Here is a 20,102-nt window from a genome sequence, read left to right as displayed (position 1 = left end):
TAATATTAGCTGTGTAAGAAATTATTTGTCCTCTCAAATAAGCTTTCACACAATCAAATAGACATCACTGGGGAGGAGTTGGTAGTTAAAAAAAATTGTATTTGCATCTCCATAAAATTAAAAAATGGTGTTAAGTCTCTGTTGCGTTTTTGTAAAAGGAATGTCTGAAAAATTCAGTCAAAATGTCAGGAGTATGATCAGATACAACTATTACTTGGTATTTGCTTGATTTGATCAAGGAAATCAATTGGTTGTCAATTAAAAAGTAATCAATTCAAGAAATCAAACAATGCCCCACATTTGAAAAAATAACAAAAATATTCTCTATAATTGGGATTTTTAAAATGCCATACATCTGAAACACAAAAATTTGATTTTAAAAAGTGAATTAAAGCTATAGATTTGGAAAGAGTAGCTGATCTAAAAGAAGAACGATCTAAAACCATATTTAAACAACAATCACCCCCTCCCCCCCCCCCCAAATCAACGAGTAGTGGTTTAAATCTGATAAAGGTGAAAAGATTTTCAGAAAAATGGCAACCTATCAGTATTCCAGGCATAGATATTTGCTAATGCAACATTTTATTATATAATTTACCTGCAAGAATAATAAAATAACCTTTTTTTAAATCTAATTTACCATTATGAAGTACAAATGGAATATTTTGATCGATTAGAATAGAAACTCCTCTAACTTTAGCATCAGAAAAGGAATGAAAACATTGCCCCGATCATCTAAATGTTTATCTATCCTTGTCAAAGTTCTAATATGAGTTTCTTGAAAAAAGTATTTGCCTTTAAATGTCTAACATCTGCCATTACACTATGACATTTGATCGTTCCATTCATGCATTTAACATTCTAATAAATCCTATTAATAGGAGAAATCTAATTTATTAATTGTTGGTGAATGGATGAGGAATTCTAATTTGAATTAGCACCCAAAATATATCAGTGAACACATGAGTAACAAATAAATGAGTTCTCAGGAAATGGAAGCAGTTTAGGATTGCCAGAAGGATCTGAACATTTACCATATAGAACAGATTTTTGTGATAGAGTTCCATAGCACAGAAACAGGCTCTTTGGCCCAATGTTCACACTGACCAAGCTAGTCCCATTTGCCTATGTTTGGACCATATCCCTTTAAACCCTTATTATCCATAACAATTATCCCTGCTTCAACCAGTTCCGATGGCCTCTCATTCCACAAACACTCCACATTGTGTGAAGATGCCGCTGTGGTCCCTATTTAAAACTTTCCCCTCTCACTTTAAATCTGTGACCTCTAGATTTAGATTCCCCTACACTGAGGAGAAAAAAAGTCAGTGGCTATTTATCTTGTGTCCTTCAGGATTTTGGAAACAACTGCAAGGCCACCTCCTGGATTCCAATACTCCAGGCAGAAATAATTCCACACTATGGGCCTCTTCAGTCAATTCAAATCTGCTAATCCTGGCATCAGAGAGTTGATAATAATAAAGGCTTTCAGTGCTTATTTCTCAAACGAGTTTATCATTAATATTTATTTTTGTATCATTATGGTTTATTTTTTTAAATCGAACACTACCTGTGGAAATAGCATGAACCTCAGTTTACTTTCCTTCCCTTCCACAATTATAATATAAATATTTTCAGACTCCATATAAGATGCCGTTCTGCACTGTTGCGCAGAGACCTTTCTTTCGAACTGAAGCCAGCATTTGTAAAAAATCTAACAGAACCAGAACCAAAGCTTTCTATCACTGTTTTATAAAATGGGAGCAATAAAGATGAGATTTAGATTTTGAAAAAAAAAATTTAATTAAATAAAACTAATTAAAAATTAATAGAGTGGTTTGAAAAAAAATCAGAGATATTTTTAATTTTTAAAATCTGGATAGTTGGAAGGGCTTTGTTGAGTGCCAGCTTTATATTTTACTAAAAATTGTTTCCCTTATCCCCACAAGTTCCAGAACCAGTCAGTAGATCTGCCTTTGTGACAAGAGAACTGGATTCACAGTGTCAATACAGAAATGACTGGTCCTGCTCTCCTTCAGTTCACGTAACCAGGAACGCAAATTTAAAAAGTCGACTAAAATCAACTCATGGCGTCAATGATCACCAAATGAAAGTGTGTGGTTCAAAACCAGGGGCCAGAAGCACAAAATCGTCAGAAAACACCGAATAAAACCAATAAAAATCCAGGAGAGATGCTGTTAATTAGGAAATGATCGCAATAAGGAGCAGGAGAATGTTCCGCTTGGATGGGTTGCTGTTTGTTTTATTTCTAAAGTATACTTCTTTCATAAAAATACAGTCAGTGTAAACCTTTCCTTACCTTCTATGTGCCATCAAATCAATACATTCCATTTACAAGTAATCATCAATGCCTCTTTAAACAATACAACTCCTGAAATGTTTGAGCTGTTCTCACACCACAGGTCCATGAGGTAGGGGCAGGATTGGTCCATTAGGCCCATTTGAAACTGCTCTGCAATTCGTACCTGATGTACTCCTTCCTTCAGCCACGTACTTTTGCCTCCCCTTCTTCCACACCTCTAATAACCTTTTGTACCTTTTCACACTGGCTAACCAGTAAATTGGCTGTTCAATGAACCGGTAAAAGAAACCGCTTTTGCCGTTCACACTGGACCACTGTGTCTGATCACACTCACCACCAGGCATCCCAGGGGAGAGGGGAACCTATCCTCACTAATTGGTCCCTTTCACACTGAGCTTAACTGGCATCAGATGGACTTGAGGGTGATTCATCCATACCTGGGGTGATCCGATGCCTGCGTGCTGATTCAAGCATTCAGACTGGCACGTTAAATGGTATATTGGCAGTTGATTACTGGGATTAAGTGCCAGTGTAAATGGGGCTTTTGAAGCCCTTGCTAATCAAGAACCTATCAACCTCTGCTTTAATGCACAAATGTGCTAGGAAAAAAGCACTACAGATTATGTGGCATCCAGAGGAAGTTAAAGGTAACCAAAACTTCAGGTCTGGGCCCTTCGTCCTTTTACTTCCTATGGATGCTGTGTGACCAGATGAATGTTTCCAGCATGTTTGAGTCTTGCCCTTGACCCCAGCCAGCATCTGCAGACTTTCATGTTTAACATTTGCTTTAGATCTGTCCAATGACTTGGCAGTCTGTGGCAATGAATTCCATAGATTCACCGCACTGACTGAAGAAATTTCACTTCATCTTTGATTTAACGAGGTATCGTTAATCCTGGACTCTTGTACTATTGAAAACACCTTATGTGCATCCACTCTATCGAGCCCATTGGTTCTCAATCTTTTTATTTCCACTCACCTACCACTTTAAGTTTTCCCTACACCATAGGTGCTCTGTGATTAGTAAGGGATTGCTTAAGGTGGTATGTGAGTGTGAAGGTGTGGAGATTCAACCACTGGACTGTCTGTGACTACCTGACCCTATCTGCACTACTTCATTGCAGGGAAATAACCTGGGAGACTGGCTCCACCTACTCCCTGCCAATCACTAGCCCCACATAAAGGCTCACGCTACCCCTTGGGCAGGAGCAGAGCACACGGAGCCTGGAAGGATCCAGAACCTTGTGTGCAAGTTTTAAGCTAATTAAATCCTGTAGTACACACTTTCATTGTTTGTGCTTGTTCGTTCACACTGCAATGCACCACAATTTAATTACCCTAATTTTTAAAGAATCACAGAGAGGTTTCTCAGCACAGAGAAGCTGGATATCGACCACCAACACCCGGAAGCTTCAACACACTTCGAGATCTAGAAGCATGCGATCGGGGCAATCACCCGCACTCAGGCTGAGGTCATCAGCTCACACCAAAAGTAACTCGTGGAACTGGGCACAAAACTGGCCCGTTCACAGTCCAGGCGATCCATGACTGTACCGAGAATGAAACGGCGATGGTCATCCTGGAAAGCATCTACCAGCCCCCAGTGAATGTACTCTACTCCAAGTACCTGCTTAGCACCAGGCTACAACAGCCAGTTGAGGCAGTAGAGGTTTACCTTGGGCCACTGCGTGAACTGGCGCGTCTGTGCATGGCCGAGACCAGGGTGACCGCTGGGGAAGTGGAACAACTCATGCAGGATGTGTGCGTGCAAGGCCTGCGATCAAGGGCGACACGACAAAGACTGCTGGAATAAAGTAATGCTTCCCTCATGAGGGTCAGCAATGTGGTCTCAGCATCGACTTTCCCACAAACCATTGGCAGTGGGTCCACCATAAAGTTGTTTCTATTCTGATTCAGAAACATCTAAATCTTCTTTGCTTTATGACTGCAGCAGGTCATTTGGATCATTTGGGAACATAATTCCAGCACAAATCCCAAAATCTGTGTAAATGCAGATTTGTGGAAAAGACAGTCCTCGCCAGCTGGGTGAAAGATATCAGGCTGATCAGTCAACCAGACAAACAACTCCATTTTATAAATCTTCTGCACAATGATTTTACTTAAAAAAAACTGCAAGCAAGAATTTAAGAGTAAATCAGAGCAGTTTGGGAAGGTTAGACTTATAAGAAATACCTTTTAAGAAATCTATCACGCAGAACCCTGCCTCCCCCTTCGGCTTGACCGATGCAGACAACCAGAGAGAGATGGACCAAAAGATAGACCGATATAAACTATAAGTGACCTTACCATACCTGGACAATGTCACCATTTGCAGCCATGACCAGCAGGACCATGATTCCAATCTAGAGAAGTTCTTCTGGATAGCAGAGATAGTAAATCTCACTTACAATAGGGAGGTGCATGTTCAGCATCACCCACCTCACCATCCTTGAGTGCATTTTGTGGAACACGGTGTCATCGGTCCTGATCCAGAACACACAGGTCCCCTAATGGAACTTCCACTACCCCACATGCTCAAGGCCCCACACAGGTGTCTAGGGCTGTTTTCTTACTATTCCCAGTGGGTCCCCCGGTTCTCAGATAATTTCCACCCACTAGCCCATGTCACCACCTTACCCCTCCCAACCAATGTGCAAGCAGCCTCCACCTGCGTCAGAAAGGATATTGCCAATACCATGATGCATGCCTTGTACGAAAACACCCCATTCCAGGTGGAGTGCGATGCCTCTGACGTTGCCCTCACTGCCACCCTCCACCAAGTGGACAGACCCATGGCCTTTTTCTCCCGAACCCTCCACAGCTCAGAGCTTGGGCACTCCTCCAGCGAAAAGGAGGCCCAGGTGATCAAGGAAGCAGTCTGGCACTGGCGCCACTAATTGGCTGGCAGGAGATTCACCCTCCTCACCAACCAGTGTGCGGTGACATTCCTGTTCAGCACCACCCACAGGCAAGATCAAAAATGACGAGATCTTGCGCTGGAGAGTTGAGCTGGGCACGTTCAGCTATGACATCCAATATAGGCTGGGGAACCTCACTGACTCCCCCGATTCGCTGTCCTGGACCTGCGCCAGTGCACAGTATGACCAGTGCACAGTCCGACCAATTTCAGGCATTGCACGACACCCTTTACCACCCAGATGTCATGCGTCTGTTCCATTTTGTGAAATCCCAGAATCTCCCCTTCACTGTCCAGGAAGTCAGGACTATGATAGAGTCTTACCGGGTCTGTGCAGAGTGCAAACTGCGCTTCTTCCACACAGTAAAGGCTCATGTAATAAAGGCCACTCGGCCCTTTTGAGTGACTCAGCATCGACTTTCCCACAAACCATTGGCAGTGGGTCCACCATAAAGTTGTTTCTATTCTGATTCAGAAACATCTAAATCTTCTTTGCTTTATGACTGCAGCAGGTCATTTGGATCATTTGGGAACATAATTCTAGCACAAATCCCAAAATCTGTGTAAATGCAGATTTGTGGAAAAGACAGTCCTCGCCAGCTGGGTGAAAGATATCAGGCTGATCAGTCAACCAGACAAACAACTCCATTTTATAAATCTTCTGCACAATGATTTTACTTTCAAAAAAATAAACTGCAAACAAGAATTTAAGAGTAAATCAGAGCAGTTTGGAAAGGTTAGACTTATAAGAAATAATATTCCCTCCATCAATAACTTTAGGCATAACATCATGAGCTGAAGGACCTGTTCTGTGTTGTAATGTTCTGGATGTCATGGACTTGAAATGATTAGCAATGTAGCGATGGGAGATGAGGCGGGCTTTTATCACAACAAATATTTTTTGGGATCTAGATGCTGTAATGCTGTACCTGGAAGCTGATTGTGTGAGTACATTTTTGTATGGGAGGTGGATAGATTCTGGAGGGATGAAAACAAAGTAAAATCGATCTTGATTGAAACAAATGAGTCCATAATGGTGGCTTGAATTGCCCACTCACTCACAAAGATGGCACGCTAACCAGTCAACCTCTACCTAATTTTTACATGAACTTCAGACCACATTGACAGCCAATGTAACCCAAATGCCTTAGACCCACTTTCCTGCACTTGGCACATATCCCGCTAACCCTTTCTAAGTCATGTGTCTATGGTTCTTTGAACATAGCACCAGGAAATCATTAGTTATTGTGATGAGCAATTGCAGTTGTACGGTCATCTCTCATTACCTTTCAGAAACCATTCTATGTAAATCACGTACAGTGAGTACATCAGAGATCTTATCCATTTATTTTGCACAAACCTGTAGATTCTCCCAAGTGTAATTGCCAGAGAACCTGATTTTCTTTTGGATCTTTAAAGTTATCCTTTTTTTGGAGAAAATATGGTTGATGAATTTGTGTTTATTGTCATATACATGTACAATGTACATGATGTACCAAAATTCTTACTACAGCCACAATAGTATAAATTAAATTACCACAGTATGCCAAGACAGAAAAGGAGATAATAAATATGAAAGGATGGATGAGTTATTATTCACAGTTATGGTCAGTCCAAGGAAAAGTGTTGTTTCAATAGTACAGTCAGATTTTTTGGTAGTCCTGAAGTATTTTATGGTAAGGGTCATATGGAAAGGTTCAAGAGCCTGATGGCTGGGGGGGGGGGGGGAGGGGTTGGGGGGGCTGTTCTTGAACTTGTGTGTGCTGGACTTAAGGTTTCTGTACCTTTTGCCTGAAGGTGGCAGTAAAACAAAATTATGATGGTGATCCTTTATGATGTTGGCTGTCTTCTTAATAGCACCTCACGTAGATGTCTGCAATGGACAGGAGATTAGTGCCTCTTTCTTCAACCTTCTGTGTTCCTAAGCACTTGAGTTTCCAAACCAGGGTGTGATGCAATCTGTCAGTGTGTGAATATGTGACTGCCAATGGATAGCTGGCCCATCCCCCTACTGATGACTCGGTCCCCAGAGAGGGAGGGCTGCCTCCTTCGGAGGTGGAACTTGGTTGTACATGGGGGCACTCGCGTGGTGGTCTGAGCAGCTGGAGCAGGGTCCTGAGTGGATGGAATGTTGGGTGGAGGTGGGTCACTGACCTGCACAGAGTCCCTGAGGGGGGTGGTATGGGTGTAGGAAGGACCTGGGTTGAAGGGAGTAGAAAGTGGGCAGGAGTCTCCTGCACGTGTCGTCCTAGATGGGAACCACGTCCTCATGGTCGTCAGGGTACACCATGTAGACATACATAGAGTTAGTGGGCAGGAGTTGCACCTCTTCAACCAACGGGTTGGATTTATGACCCCTCAATGTTTCCACATCAGACGGGTCCTGAGGATGAGAGCCAGTGTGGCAGTGTAGTTCCAGTTGCTGACTTCCTGGAGAAAGAAAACAGCATGTGGGATTGTTGGTAGCGGTGCATAGCAGAGATTGGATGGCATGGAGTGCTTCTGGGAGGATTTCCTGCCAATGCAAAACTACTAGGCCTTTTGATTGAAGAGCCAGAAGGACAGCTTTCCAAACTGTGGCGTTTTCTCACTCTACCTGGACATTCACCCGGGGGTTGTCCTACTAGTGGCAATACCTCTAGCCAACAGGTACTGCCACGGTTCATCACTCATAAAAGGGGACCCACAAACACTGTGGATGTAATTCGGGTACTCAAAGAGGGTAAATATGCTATGGACTGCCTTTATGACCATGGCTGAGGTCATGTTGGGACAGGGAATGGCAAAAGGTAATCTGGAGTACTTGTCAATGACGTTCAGGAAATATAAGTTCCTGTTAGATGAGGGCAGGGGCCCCTTGAAATCAATGTTTCAAAGGGGCATGTGGCCTTAATAGGTGTGACTTGTTGGGCCGTAAAAACTGTAGTTTTCACTCCCTGCAGACCTGACAGTGTCTGGTCAATGACCTGACATCCTCAATGGAGTAGGGGAGGTTCTGGGCTTTCATGAAGTGGAACTGTCTCATAACTCTAGGGTGGCAAAGGCCATCGTGGAGGGACTGGAGGTGGTTGAGATTCACGGTGACACACATTCCCCGGGTTAGGGCAACTGGGGGGTCATTGAGCTTGCCTAGCTGGTATAGGATGACATAGCTGTAGGTGGAGAGCGCGATTCTCCAACTCAGGATTTTGTCATTTTTGATCTTACCCCACAATTTGGTATTGAACGTGAACACAACAGTTCGTTAGTCTGTTAGCAGGGTAAATCTCATCCAGTCTAGGTTATGACACCTCCTTCTCAACAGAGAAATGCTGTGTCTCAGGATTGTGAAAGGTATGGGGGAAAAAAAAGGCTATTGGCTTGCCTGCCTCGTTGAGAGTGCCAGCCAGCGGTGAAGTTGGAGGCATCGCTTTCCACCTGAAAAGGAATGGATTTGTCCACAGCATGCATTGTGGCTTTGGCGATGTCTCCCTTGAACTGGGTGAAGGCTGCCGGACTGCTGACGATAAGGGGAAAGTTGTGGATCTTCCTGGGGTAGGTTTTATTAGCATAGTTGGGCACCAATTGGGCGTAACAGGAAAAGAAACCTGAGGTTGTGCGGGATCAGGAGTTCCATAAGGGGACCCATGTGGTCGGGGGTGATGACACCATGTGCCATGATGTATCTGAGGAGGGCCAGGCAAGTTCTACTAAACACACACTTGTCCACGTTGTAGGTCATATTGATGGACTTAGCAGTGCGGAGGAGTTTGGCAAGATTTGCGTCATGGTCTTGCTGGTTGTGGCCGCAGATGGTGATGTTATCTTGGTAGGGGAATGTGGCCGTCAGTATGTGCTTGTCCACCATCCAATCCAGTTCCCTCTGAAATACCGAGACACCATTGGTGACGCAGAAGGGTACCCGGAAGAAGTGGTAGAGCCCGCCATCCACTTCAAACGTGGTATACTGGCAGTCTCCTAGGCAAAGGGAGAGTTTGTGGTAATCCAACTTTAGGTCAATGGTGGAGAACAACCTGTGTTGGCCGGTCTTGTTGACCATGTCAGCGATCTGTGAAAGGGGGTATGTATCCAGCTGCGTGAAGTGGTTGATCGTTTGGCTATAGTCAATCGCCATATGGGGTTTACTTCCACCCCTGACCACCACTACTTGGGCTCTCCATGGGCTGGAGCTATGTGCAGGAGTCGCTGCACCTCACTTTATGAATGCCCTGTCCTCAGCGCTGTAGCATCTGCTCTTAGTCGCTATGGGGTTCCATTCTGGGTCAGTTCTCAAACAATGATGGTGGGGGTGCAGGGGGTGGGTGGGGTCCATGAGCTGGGGGTTGTATACAGTGATGGGTGGTTGGGGCCACCTGAACATCACTGTGACACTCCTGAACTGGCTTTGGAAGTCCAGCCCCAGAAGGATTGGTGCGTAGAGCTCAGGCATTAACAGTAAATGGAAATTGTCATAATGTTCATCCTGCACCGTTAATGATTCAATACAATACCCATAGATCTCGGCAAATTTGTTCTTTACAGCCATTGATATCGTGCTGCTCGTTGGTCTGACAGTGAGAGAGAGTTTGTGAACAGTGTCTGGGTCGATGAAACTTTCACTGCTTCCACTGTCAAACTGGCAGTTAGTTCGTTTCCCATTTACCTCAATCGCCATCATTGAGTGGGTGATCAGGTGAGAGCTGCCCTGATCGAAGATGATGGACGCCAGTGCTGGGTCGCCGTTGCTGTCAGAGGGGGAGCTGTTCAGTAAGATGGCGGCCCCCATTTAGACCATGCGGTCACACTGGGAGAGGTGGATGAAGAAGGCTGAAGTGACGTCATCCACAATAGCGGAAATGGAGTCGGGTTAAGATGGTGACCCCTGCATCGTGCATGTGGTCGAGCCGTCCATGGCGTGAGGAAGTGAAGTTGGGTTTGATGGCAGCCTCTCTCCCCCACCTCCTCCCCCCCCCCCACTGTGGGTGCATGCGACACTGCTCAGTAGGGAAGTCTTCGACTAGCACATTCTCTCGTAGTATCCTTTCTTTCTGCATCCCAAGCAGGTGGCCTCTCTCACTGAGCAGCATTGCTGGGAGTACTTCTGCTGGCCGCAGAAGTAGCACTTCATGTGCTCGGCTGTGATGGCGATGAGGACTGTGTTGCCATGTCACAAAATGGCTGCATCTGCGGCCCACAGGTGGAGGGCCCGTTGCTGGTCGCGATGGATTCAGTGTTGCGGTGGGCTAAATCTAGAGTCGAGCTGGAAGACTCTCTGCAATGGCAGCCTGTCTTCCTCTTGAAGTCACTGGTGGATGTAGTTCCCAGATCAGCTCTTCCACATACTGGTCTGCTGATACTGGGACAGAGATATTGCCCCTGCATTCTCGCCCAAAAGAAATCATCCAGAGACTCACCAGGTTGCTGTTTTCTTGAGGCCAGGAGGTACTGCGAGTAGACTTCATTTATTCACAGTCTGCAGAGGTTGCGGAGCTCACTCATGGCTGGGGTAAGTCGTGCAGCCCCAATCACCAAGTAAACATGGCAGCCGACCTCGCTCGTAGTAATTTGAGTTTCTTCTCGTCAGAATCTATGAGGTCCTCAGAAGCTTCCAGGAAGTCTTGATCCACTGCCCATACAGCTCTGGTTCTCCAGGCATCTGTGGGTCAAGGTCTAGCGTGTCAGGTCACAGCAGTTTGTCCATCACATGTGGAAGATTTAAAGTGCAATAAATTGATACGCTCTATCAATAACTCCAAAGCCGTAGAGTGAAGAACGGTAGGCTTTATTATTCTTTCTACTTGTAGCCAAGTGCTTGACTGAGGACAGGGAGAGGGACGTCGACCTTTATTCCAGGGTGACAAGGGGAGGAGGTACCTGGGAGTCACCAGTGGGGGATGGGCCAGCTATCCATTGTCAGTTACATATTCGTATCACCATATATACTTTCCTCAGTACACTTGTAGACTTGAAAGGATAACGATTGGAAGTGTCGATATTTTGCTAGCAGCAGAACAGATGAGGCACACATTTAAATCTACTAAAGAAAGATATTCAAAGCTGCTTTAAAATTTCATCCAAAACTCTGCATCTCGAACACTTCAGCACTCCCTCAGTACATCTCTGGAGCGTTATTTTAGTGTTTTAGGTCAGATCCTAGTATCGAGTTTAAACCCAAATAGTCTCTAAGCTGTGATGGTGCTATTAAATGATACCATTGGCTGATGTCTTTGTGGTAAAGTTTTTCACTTTTTTTTGTACTTTGTGTTGACAGCTCTGATTAATATTGGCTGCTCCACTGTTGGCTGATTATTACAAGCAGGTGGAGTACGGGAAATCAAAGCTCGACTGTGATTTCTCTTCCCCTTGTCAAAGAAACAGATTGAAGCTCATGATCAAGGCTCACACATGGGTAATCGGGTTGTGGTCTGCTGGGAAATGAGGGTTCTCAGGTCAAAGCGAGAGAAAGGAGAAGTTAAAAACAAAGCCGGAGAAACCATGATCTCATCCCGGCCTCATTGCAACTTGGGGTTTTTAAAACAGAGAGGAAAAAGAACTATTTTGGAAAGATGGGATGGTGAAAGCATATGCTGCAGTGCAATTCATGTCCTATGGGCAATATCATACTGTTATAGGATGGCTTTCAGAGGAAGTGTCTCTTGACAGAAATCAGCCTTGGCAGAAACTTCATAATGCACTGCTCTTTAAATCTAAATAGGCCAGCAGGTACAGATGGCTACGGTTTGGCATTATATCAGGCTTCCCCTGGTACTCAGAAAAACATCGTTTACATCAAAGATTTTCTCTGTGTCAGTCTGAGCTCCCACTGATTCTACCTGTTTGAAACGCACAGTCAGCAGGGTATATTTTCACCTTGGCTTTCAACCAGGACAAAGGGTTGGTTGATACACTCTTGTTAAGCTTGAGCCAGCTTTGAGTCTGCATAAAGACCAGTGACATAATTTTCAGACACTTATGCAAACAAAAATCCTTTGAGTCATCTTCCTGGATGAGAAGAATTGAAGTAATTCATCCATGTGCTTCATGAATTCAGATCAGAAATGTGCAAAAGATGTGGCAAAAATTCCTAATGAGCAAAGTTCTGTTCTATTATTCATTAAAAAGGGGCAGGAAAAGCCTTACAATGAAGAGGCCACAGATTTGGGGATGGTGGAATTACTTAGTTAATCTAGATGTCAGGAAGCATTCCCTTACACAGGGGATGATCTTCAGTTGGAAAAGGTTTTGGGGAAGAATAGTTGGGGCCAAAACTCCGCATCCTGAGGTCAAGGTGAGAAAGATTCATATTTCATTTCACTTGCAGTTCATTGAGTTAGCATATTAATTTGCAAAATAGTCTCCATTCAATTTCTGGAATAGGTCAGGCAGCTGGTTCAGTAGACTGTACTTTTGCTGGACCACAATATAAATGAGGATGTCAATAAATCCAATTGACACAAAATTCCCTGTACAAATTAACTGATTGTCCTTGAATAATCATTACCTTAATAAATGAAGGTTTATTCTATCCCACTGAATTTTTTTAAAAATGTGCCAAATTCATTAAAGTTAAGATTACTTGATTTTTGTTTTTCAGTCCAATGGTTCCCCCTTTTTTTTTTCAAGGAGTACACTATTAGATGTCTTCCAATACTCTGGGATTAAAGATGGACAAAATAACTTCCAAAGCCTCTACAATTTCATACTTTGTTTCTTTTAATTACTTGGATATACTTCACCTGGGCCTGGTGATTTAACAATCTTTGAAGTTGCTAAACTCCTTGATACATCCTCTTTTTACCATATTTAATCCATCCACTACTTCATACTGTTACGAGCCCAGAGGACCCAAAACCCAGCAGCAATAGATATTCACCAAGACAAATGGTTACTTAAACAAAAGTTGCTTTTAATTATCTTTAAACAAGAAACCATAATCAAACTTTAACTTATCACTATTGACTTAACTAACCTAACTTAACCCCCTTCGAATTCTACGTGCATGTATGTGTAATGTGTGTATAAGTTCAGAAAAATTCTTTGGTTCGCAGTCCAATCTCACTTCTCATTCCTCCAAGTTCATTGGTTGCAGGCCATTCTTATACTGTGCACAGAATTTAACATTTATAATGTTCACCAGGCTTTGGTGCTTGAAAGGTAAATGGTTACTACCTTGGAAGGTTCTTGTCGGTTTTCAGAGAGATTCATTGTACTCTGACACTCACAACTGATTCCTTTTTAATCAGCCACTTCAGTGTCTTGCTGAAGAAATTTGCCCCCCTCACGGTTCTCCAGATGATAACCTCTTTCTTTCAGGTCATCACAGAGTGCCTTTTTGTTTCTCTTATTCCAAGTGAAACATTAGACAGCCAGTCCTCTCCTTTTGCATGCACAAGGGCTTTGACCAAGTTGAACTAAGCACTCACAACCTGTCTTCCAAAAGGGGTTTTCCACAAGCTTACCAGCTTGTCCTGTTCCAGTTGCTGCTGCTGACTGTAACACAGAAGAACTGATCTCTCTCTCTCTCTTTCATACAGATAAAGCCTGTTTTACTCTCTCTGCTTCCAAAACCACATGACCCTCCTAGAACAGCAAGTTCCACTCAAGACAGAAGGTGGCTCTGATGAGCTCTTTCATCTGTCGTCTTTTTGTAAACAACAATCCATTAGACTGTTGGCCTCAACATGTCTAGCATGAGAAGAGCTCCAGTATTTTAAATAAGATCTGTTTTAAAGTGTTTGTATGTGACCTACACTTCCCCAGTTTCTATCCCCAAAACATATTTATATCCTGTCACAATACTCTTTGCCTCCATTGTTGGCATTGTCCCTCTTAAGTGTCACGTTCCTACAACATTCCTTGGTTCATCTTTTGAAACAAATTCCATAATTACACCCTATTTCCTTTCCCATGTATAGCTTGCTACATGCAAGGTTCTTCTGAACGTAATAGAGAAATATTGTGCCATCTATACATTCCATCCTGATAGCATCCCATTTAATACAAGATTTCAATTGCCCTAATAGTACTACCCTATTGTTTTTACACATAACAGAAATTTGCTGCACAACATAAAACAAACCAGAGTGGAAGCAGGTCTTTCAGCTCCCAATGTAAGTGCCAATCAAGATGCTGGTCGAAAGTAATTTCATCTGCTGATACAAGGTCCACAGCTTTCCTTTGCCTGTTTTTCATGTGTCTGTATAAATGCTTTTTAAAACTCCTTTTGCCACTTCACCAGACAGCATGTTCCAGGCAACTACCACCATAAATGTCCCACTGACCTATACTCTGTCCATATCCCACCCAACCATGTACCAAATTTACCTTAAATGAGAAAATTGAGCCCACATTCACCATTTCAGCTGGCAGCTCATTCCACACTCCTGCCATTCTCTATGTGAAGAAGTTGTCCCTAATGTTCCCCTTAAATGTCCCCTTTCACCTTTAACCCATGTCCTTTTTGTATTTCACCTAACCTCAGTGGAAAAGCTTCTGTCAGCCTCCACCAATGTCCTCCTCCCCCTCGTCCATATTTTCCAATTCGAGCAACAATCTGGTGAACGTCTTCTGCACCCTCTCCAAAGCTCGCACTTCTTTCCGGTAATGTGGTGACCAGAAGAACACAAATGTGGCCAAACACATAGCCATTACAAGATTGGCCAACTTTTATGTTGCCAGGACATGAAGGCAGAGGGAATGGTCTAGAACAGCAAGTTCCACTCAAGACAGGATCCTTATGATAACACCCTCCATGAGTTAGGATTTTATACCCTTGCCTCATCATTTTACAGAGGGAGATCTGATAGAGGTGGAAAGAATGATGAGAGTTATTGATAGGGCCATCTTTTCTATTGTCTATCAGTGGCATTGAGTGCTATTCTTTAAACTTTCATCCTCTTGTTGTTGAGAAAGATTGACAGTTGTCAATCTGAACCACCTTCGTATGCACAACTGACTTATCCATTCTGCTACAGTAACACTACAAAACTAATCTTTAATTACAATGACCACAAAACTGTTGGATTGTTATAAAAATTTTCTCTGGTACCTCAAATGCTTCAGCAGTGTTGGTAGCTTAGTGTTGAGGTGAGAGGATGCAGTCCTGATAGGTCTCAATGATAATTCCAAGCTCTACCAAGGTTCTCCTGATTACCATTCATGGTTTTCCCTCAGCTGATTACTTTGGTGCTCATCCATGTTGAGCAAAATATGGAAAAAAATCATTAGAACTACATTGATGCAGAATGTACTCTACCGCCACTTATCTAGTGAGGTAGTGGGACGAGGCTTCAACCTCCATCACTAACAATGACTTATTAGAACCATGGCTAACTGAACTGGTCATGTCTTTCAGGTTTTTTTTTGTAGAATGCAACAACAAGAGACAATGAAGTGACTCACTCAAGGAATAACCTCCTTGGCCTAGTTGGCACCATTCTGTCCTTGAAAGCACCGGAAAAAAAAAATACTGCACATCCTTATGATAGCACCCTCCATTGTACCGCGTGGAACAACTGATGCTAAATCAATGGTTCTGAACCTTTTTCTTTCCACTCACATACCACTTGAAGTATTCCCTATGCCATAGGTGCTCTGTGATTTAGAAGGGATCACTTAAGGTGGTATGTGGGTGGAAAGAAAAAGTTTGAAAACCATTGTTTTAATTGTACCTAATTGACTCGTTATGTGCATGGTTTCATAACTCCAAAAGAAATAGGTCAATGATAATTTTTCTCAAGCAAAATATTTCAGTAACAATTGGGTCTAGAGCAGTGACTCTCAACCTTCCCTTCCCACTCACATACCACCTTAAACAATCCCTTACTAATCACAGAGCACCAATGGCATAGGGATTACTTAGTGGTATGTAAGTAGAAAGAAAAAGGTTGAGAACCACTGTTGCTAAATAGTACATATTCAGCATAAATTTGGAAACTCAAACTGGATATCCTTGAGATGCTGCAGGTGACCAGCACGGTTAGCAGTTATGCAATAACCTCAGTACCTGGGATATCCACCATTACTATCAACCCACAGAAATGGTTCAATGAAGGTGCAGAAGTCCATGCCAGAAGTTGTAAACAAACTGCTGAAGAAACTCCACAGGTGAGACCTCTCTTGGTATATTCTGTTGGCATACTTATTTGAGGAAGGGTGTGGTGGCTTTGGAAAGGGTTTAGACAGGAGTGCAGTACTAATTTTTTTAGGTGCTGGAGCTCACCAAAAACATTGACAAGTTGGTGCCAGACCTGCCCCTGAGATGACAGTTGAGCTCTCCCCCGAGTTTAGATATAGCCTCTCTTATGGCATCACAGCTGGGTAAGGTTAGTATTAAAACCAAAAATGAAAGGTTATTCTCGGATGGGAAGTTCAGTTGTACATTAAAGGCTCCTTAAACCACTGCAGATTCAGTAGAGCTTGTAGAGCAGAAATTTCAAAGAGCTGACAGCAAATTTGGGAGTAAGGCCCCACATTAATTATTCAGTGTTCTCTATTGCACATCAAGGAATACTCTGCTTGTTGCAGTTCTATGCTTTGGGCATGTGGGGCTGTTAGTTTCCAATTCATAACTGGTGCACTCTGGCTGGGACAGAAAGTGAAAAGGTTGTCCTGCATGCACATTAATGTATGGAAAAACATGGTTTTATCGAGACAAATAAACTCCGTCCCTTGCTACTCACCTATCATACATCCTTTCATGTATCATGTATCTTGAGTCTTATCAGAGATTAGATTCAAAATAGCATAGATATTCCACTCAGAACTCGGGGTGTTAGATATTCAGTGGTTCTCAACCTTTTTCTTTCCACTCACATACCACTTAAGTAATCCCTATGCCATCGGTGCTCAGTGATTAGTAAGGGATTGCTTAAGGTGGTATGTGAGTGGGAAGAAAAAGGTTAAATGTTAATTACTAAGCCAGACGCCTCAGCCAACACCCATGTTCATGATTCACAACTTTGAGCTGAGGCTTTTCAGTGTGTTCCTTTTGGGAAGCCCCCCCACCCCGCCCTTGACTTTTGCAAAGTTCATTCGCCTCTCTGGCTCACTCAGGCATCCTGCGGTAGGAACCGCTGAGTGTTTGCAGGGTGCAGAAGAAAGGAAGGGGAGAAGCGCTGAACCGCAGGGGCAAGGGGCTTTCGCCGTGCTATGCCCTGGTCCCTGCCCGCTGTGCCCTGGTCCCTGCCCGCTGTGCCCTGGTCTCTGCCCGCTGTGCCCTGGTCCCTGCCCGCTGTGCCCTGGTCCCTGTCCGCTGTGCCCTGGTCCCTGCCCGCTGTGCCCTGGTCTCTGCCCGCTGTGCCCTGGTCCCTGCCCGCTGTGCCCTGGTCTCTGCCCGCTGTGCCCTGGTCCCTGCCCGCTGTGCCCTGGTCTCTGCCCGCTGTGCCCTGGTCCCTGCCCGCTGTGCCTTGGTCTCTGCCCGCTGTGCCCTGGTCTCTGCCCGCTGTGCCCTGGTCTCTGCCCGCTGTGCCCTGGTCCCTGCCCGCTGTGCCTTGGTCTCTGCCCGCTGTGCCCTGGTCTCTGCCCGCTGTGCCCTGGTCCCTGTCCGATGTGGCCGTGCATTTGTGCGCAGGGACAGAATCCTGGACGCGCAAAAGAGCAAGCGCCTGGAAATTGACGGGTGTTATTGCTATTCATTTACTTAGACATTGCATCGCATTAAAAATAAGAAATGCTCATTGATGCTTTATTTAATGGAACAGCAAACTGAACAAAGTCGTTCAAAGCATAGCATAAAACGAAACCGAGCCCGTGCCTTCGTAGAAGGCAACCGTACTGGCCAATTGAGAATTATTAGCCATGAGGGAGAGGATGTGCCAGCATTTTCTTGAAACTTTTTCAAGTTAGGGCGCTGACACTTGATTCACAGCGGCGGGGGGCTACATTGCACAACTCGAGGGGTCTTTTTTAGCGCACATTTTTTAAAACCAAAGGAGCGGTCGGGCTGAGCTCGCCAGCCAAAGTGCTGGAACAGTGGACTAACCGAGCAGGGGTGCAGTCACACACCCCCTTCCCGCACTCAGAAAGTGACTGAACTGGACACGGTGGATAAGTCTAAGTGCCAGAATGAAAGGGATCACGGGCTACGGTAAATAACAGTTCATTTGTCCCCACGGACAAAGTTAGTCAAGCTGTTCGAGAGTATTGGACACCAACTGCGTCCCTGTGTGAGCGGAGCCAAACTAAATACCGGGAGGGTCTCTTTCCCCCCACCCCGGCCACTTGACAGCGGAGTCGCCGATAAAGGCAGATCTCTTTTCGCAAGTTGGTAGGAGGGACTTGAACTTTGCAGCATGAAGAAGTCTCCTGCTGCAAAATAATATTTCTTTTAACAAAAGATCCCTCGTCTGGGAAGGGAGGTGAAGATGGGGAATGGAGTCAGAAGAGGGTCGTTCACCCATGACACTCAGTTCAAACAATTAAGGCTTGGCTCATCGTTTAAATTGAAAGCGCGATCTAACACACACACACAAATAAAACGTCCCCAAGCAGAAGTAATACATGATAGAAGAAGTTCAGCAGACAAAGAGAAGATGGAGGGAGTCAGCGGGTCAGGCAGAGAGAAAGGGTTGCTCATCGTTTTGGGTCGACCTGAAATGCCCATGGACCCAACCCCACCTCCCCCCCCCACCCCCACCCCCGAGTCATTCCACCGTTGTCATGTCTCTTCTGCTTGGAGTTGCCTTTCTTCCCTTAAGATTCTAGCATTATTTTAGTTCAATGCCCTGGCGCAGCCACACAAGGCTGCGCTGGCCTTGAACTATCATGTTGGGTTGTTGGTCGCAATTAGCTGCGTCCCGTCGCATGGCAGTTTCAAAAATGAAGTAGCGAGGCATTCTTCACGACCACATTTATTTATGGCTGACCCCTTCAATCACTGATTGGACACAGTCAGGGAGGACGGACGGGCGCTCTCTGCAGCAGCCTCGCTAGACAGAGTTGGGAGGAGGGGGGGCTCACAGTCCGATCAACCCAGCAAACGCCAGCACAAAGCACAACCACTCCGACCAACCTTCACCCCACCCCCATCCGCCAAAAGGAAGGTTGTTCTCCCTAATTACTCCCAAGCAGCGATCGGCTGCACCGACGGACATTGTTTTCGCTCTGTGTGTGTGTGTGTGTGGGAGGAGGAAGCCCCGGCTGCTCGGTCAGGTCCTGTGTGCCTGTCAGTTAACGACACAAGGATCAGCCGCCACTGCTGCCTGCTCCATTCACACTGAGCTGTTCAAAAGCACAGCGCGGTTCTGGATTGCTCCCCCCCCCCGCCCCCCAAACCCCCCTTCTCTCTCCTTTCCTTCCCCTCTGCATCTGTTGAGCCTAGTTGTGAGTCCAACCTTCACCTGCGCATCACAGACTAAAATCGACGGGTATGTATGTGTTTTTTTTTAGTTTACACGTGTATTCAAACAATCTTAAGTGGAACTGCTTCAATTATTTCTGTGGGGACAAAAGTGAAGACGATTTCTTTCACCATGAGAAAGGCAACGTGCGCTGTTGATGGTTGAAGTTGTGACACTGGAAATGCCTGGCAAACTTTGTTACATTTTATGCTCTCCTTCTCTTTGTGTGTGGGATTGATTTGCCCGAATAGTGTGACTGAGAGAGAGAGAGAGAGAGAGCAGAAGGTGGGGGGGGGTCAGAGGGATGGTGGTGGAGTTGAGGCCGCTGACAGTGCGGGTTGTGTTTGAAGTATGAGCTGGAGTTTTTGTATCCTTGCAGGTCTCCTCGTACTTTATTGTTGTCCCCTGACCAGTTGTTTCCGGAAGTTGGGATTTTCCCCTCTCATGCTCCCCACCTGCTTGTTGTTAGTGAATCACTAACTTGCTGCTTGGAGACGGGGTGCACAAAACAAGGGGAGGTGGGGGGGATCAATCATATTAATTT

General features: G+C 44.7%; 1 protein-coding gene across 16 annotated transcripts in view; it reads left to right on the top strand.

The window, feature by feature from the left end:
* LOC138764513 (teneurin-3) overlaps window positions 1-20,102 on the top strand; it is a 4,541,667-nt gene that overhangs the window by 3,443,183 nt on the left and 1,078,382 nt on the right. Inside the window, exon 1 of one of the 16 annotated variants that reach the window (XM_069940656.1) lies at window positions 19,198-19,585. The exons of the other annotated variants lie outside the window; for them this stretch is intronic. The gene's annotated coding sequence lies outside the window, so the exon portion shown is untranslated. Of the gene's footprint in view, window positions 1-19,197; window positions 19,586-20,102 lie in introns of those variants that run through there. 16 annotated transcript variants of the gene reach the window in all.

Source organism: Narcine bancroftii, chromosome 1 (assembly GCF_036971445.1).
Source record: "Narcine bancroftii isolate sNarBan1 chromosome 1, sNarBan1.hap1, whole genome shotgun sequence".
NCBI lineage: Eukaryota > Metazoa > Chordata > Chondrichthyes > Torpediniformes > Narcinidae > Narcine > Narcine bancroftii.
The sequence above is the reverse complement of the archived record's forward strand: the minus strand, read 5'-3'. Positions and strand labels throughout refer to the sequence as shown.